The sequence below is a fragment of the Chlorocebus sabaeus genome, chromosome 25, assembly GCF_047675955.1.
Source record: "Chlorocebus sabaeus isolate Y175 chromosome 25, mChlSab1.0.hap1, whole genome shotgun sequence".
NCBI lineage: Eukaryota > Metazoa > Chordata > Mammalia > Primates > Cercopithecidae > Chlorocebus > Chlorocebus sabaeus.
In genome coordinates, this window is record NC_132928.1 from 71,439,793 (window position 1) to 71,443,581 (window position 3,789).

General features: G+C 42.5%; 1 pseudogene; it reads right to left on the minus strand.

Annotated features, from left to right (window-relative positions):
* Window positions 1–439: 439 nt before the first annotated feature.
* LOC140710325 (U4 spliceosomal RNA) lies at window positions 440–602 on the minus strand (annotated as a pseudogene).
* Between the last annotated feature and the right edge of the window lie 3,187 nt (window positions 603–3,789).

The following is a 3,789-nucleotide window of genomic DNA, read 5'->3' on the forward strand; positions in this document are numbered from 1 at the left end:
ATGTGAACATTTTATTTCTTGGGCCAGTACAGCTAGAAAGACAAAATGTGGTCTCTAGTGAAGACCAATTGCCTATTCGTTAGAATTTAAGCCCACATTTTGCACTCAGCATTGTGTGAGATTTACAAGATCCATCAGGGATCATTGCCGCCTTTTGGAAGTTGGCACTGTGAAAGAGAAAGCATGTAAGTATAAATAGGGAACATAGGTATCTGAAAAAATTTAAACTGCCCTTTGGCAGCTGTCCATTGTCACCAGAGAGGAGAGATTGCCTGATGTTTCCCCAGAGGCCTCACATGGTGGCCCGTCATCCCTTGGCAACTTTGCCGGGCCCAGCTTAGCCCACAAGCTTGGAAATTTAATTTTGCCCCTGTCTCTTAGAGGCAGGCTTATATTAAATAAGCTCAAAGAACTGATAGTAAAAGGGTGAACACCAACTTATTTATTCATTTGAGAAATTCTTAAGGAAACAGAAGACTCACATTTGTATGACCAGTGGATTTTCTGACTACTGAGGGACTTAAGAAGCAGGCCTGCTCAGTTAGCAATAATCGTGCCTTGGATAAACCTCACTGGTTATGATACTGCCACTTCACAAAGCTGCCAGCTTGCTCGGGATGCGAAGGCTTTTGAGGTGGGTAAAATCAGAACAATGGAAATTGATCAGACAAGGATTTGATGGCATCCCGCTGAGCTCCCCTGAGCATCCATCTCCTGTTGGGGATGGCCAAGAACTCACTTGTGAGAACAAAGTGCCTATGGAGGAGTGCCCCGTGGAGATGAGACACATACTGAACTGCATTGGTGAAGTAGGTCCTTCTTCTTATGGGGTCCAAAAGGAATACATAGAAAGGTCACTGGCCTCAAGGGGAAATAGCTATTGGTGGAAGAAAGAGAAATTGTTTTTATAACCTTCTTTCAAATGTTGGGCTGAATTCTATTCCTGATGTTGCTGGCTAATAATCACGGCAATGGTAAATCCCCTCACGTGTTGATGCCTTAGTTTCTCCATCTAGGAATGAGATCTATATACTACCTTTCCTCTTCTGCTTGCTCAGGAGTGTAAGGTACAAAGAGGAGTTGCTTATACTATTCCAGTAGGTAGCTAGTCAGGCATGAGTGGGGCAGGAGAGGGCTCCCCCCACCCACCAGGAATGTCAGGCGACCATCAGGTGATGGTCCAGCAGTTGTCACATTTGCCTCTCTAAAATGATAGTTGGTGGCAGTTGGTGCCAGGGAAAGGCAGTTTCCCCATAGATAAAAACACCTGAAATTGGTACTCGGTAACTTCCAGTAAGATCTCAGGAACTGGGCGAGTGGGCTTGAGCGTGCTCATTAAGAGGCAAAACGGGAGAGCATGACCTTCCCGGGGCATTCCACTGGAAAAGGGAAGAAAGCCTCAGGTAAGCATGCATACAACTCCAGTGAACACACTGAGCATGCTCACCTCCCAAATGCAAACAGGAAACCATGCGTGTGAGTGGCTCACCCTAAGGGAAGAACCAAGGGAAAGGGGCGCAAGATGCTGGAAGTGGGCCAGCTTATAAAATCCTGGGCTCAAGGTCAAATGGAACACTTGACCTCCGAGATGCCTGCTTGAGCCTCTTCCATGTGCATTTTCCTTTCTTTTCTTCCCCCTCCAACTTTTTTTTTTTGGGGGGGGACAAAGTCTCACTCTGTTGCCCAGGCTGGAGTGCAGTGGCACGATCTTGGCTCACTGCAACCTTCACCTCCCAGGTTCAAGAGATTCTGCTGCCTCAGTCTCCTGAGTAGCTGGGACTACAGGCATGTGCCACCACCGCCGGCTAATTTTTGTATTTTTAGTACAGACAGGGTTTCACTATGTTGGTAAGGCTTTTTAGTTATTTATTTTTTTAAAACCAATCATCCCAAGATTTGATCATGACTGTACATTAAGCAAGTGACTTGCTGTGGTGTCATCCGCAACAATCATTGATAGAACATTTCTCAGAGCAGCTTGCTGGTTTAAGTATGGGGATTTGGTTTGGATTTCAAATTTCAGGTTGAATTCTCTGCTACTTTAGATGCCGCTAATGAATGCTACATGTTCAGAGGAGGAAAGAGAAATGCAATTCAAATATTCCATGGCACACAATCAAGGGTGTGTAATAGGGCCCCAGGAAGAGTCAAAGAGTAAATTTTGGTGTAATCTCTTTCACCCCTGCCCTAAATCCTTTCTGATTTTTTTAAAAAATTATTATTATACTTTAAGTTCTATGGTACATGGGTGCAATGTGCAGGTCTGTTACATATGTACACATGTGTCCTGTTGGTGTGCTGCACCCATTAACTTGTCATTTACATTAGGTATATCTCCTAATGCTATCCCACCCCCTCTCCCCACCCCACAACAGGCCCCGGTGTGTGATGATCCCCACCCTGTGTCCAAGTGTTCTCACTGTTCAATTCCCACCTATGAGTGAGAACATTCGGTGTTTGGTTTTCTGTCTTTGCAATAGTTTGCTCAGAATGATGGTTTCCAGTTTCATCCATGTCCCTACAAACGACATTAACTCATCCTTTTATATGGCTGCATAGTATTCCATGGTGTATATGTGCCACATTTTCTTAATTCAGTCTATCATTGATGGACATTTGGATTGGTTCCAGGTCTTTGTATTGTGAATAGTGCTGCAATAAACATACGTGTACATGTGTCTTTATAGCAGCATGATTTATAGTCCTTTGGGTATATGCCCAGTAATGGGATGGCTGGGTCAAATGGTATTTCTAGTTCTAGATCCTTGAGGAATCACCACACTGTCTTCCACAATGGTTGAACTAGCTTACAGTCCCACCAACAGTGTAAAAGCATTCCTATTTCTCCACATCCTCTCCAGCACCTGTTGTTTCCTGACTTTTTAATGATGGCCATTCTAACTGGTGTGAGATGGTATCTCATTGTGGTTTTGATTTGCATTTCTCTGATGACCAGTGATGATGAGCATTTTTATCATGTGTTTGTTGGCTGCATAAATGTCTTCTTTTGAGAAATGTCTGTTCATATCCTTTGCCCACTTTTTGATGGGGTTGTTTGATTTTTTCTTGTAAATTTGTATAAGTTCTTTGTAGATTCTGGATATCAGCCCTTTGTCAGATGGGTAGATTGTAAAAATTTTCTCCCATTCTGTAGGTTGCTGTTTACTCTGATGGTAGTTTCTTTTGCTGTGCAGAAACTTTTTAGTTTAACTAGATCCCATTTGTCTATTTTGGCTTTTGTTGCCATTGCTTTTGGTGTTTTAGTCATGAAGTACTTGCCCATGCCTATGTCCTGAATGTTATTGCCTAGGTTTTCTTCTAGGGTTTTTATGGGTTTAGGTCTAATATTTAAGTCTTTAATCCATCTCAAATTAATTTTTATATAAGTTGTAAGGAAGGGATCCATTTTCAGCTTTCTACATACGGCTAGTCAGTTTTCCCAGCACCATTTATTAAATAGGGAATCCTTTCCCCATTTCTTGTTTTTGTCAGGTTTGTCAAAGATCAGATGGTTGTAGATGTGTGGTATTACTTCTGAGGGCTCTATTCTGTTCCATTGGTCTCTATCTCTGTTTTGGTACCAGTACCATGCTGTTTTGGTTACTGTAGCCTTGTACTATAGTTTGAAGTCAGGTAGCGTGATGCCTCCAGCTTTGTTCTTTTGACTTAGGATTGCCTTGGCAATGTGGGCTCTTTTTTGGTTCCACATGAACTTTAAAGTAGTTTTTTCCAATTCTGTGAAGAAAGTCATTAGTAGCTTAATGGGGATGGCATTGAATCTATAAATTA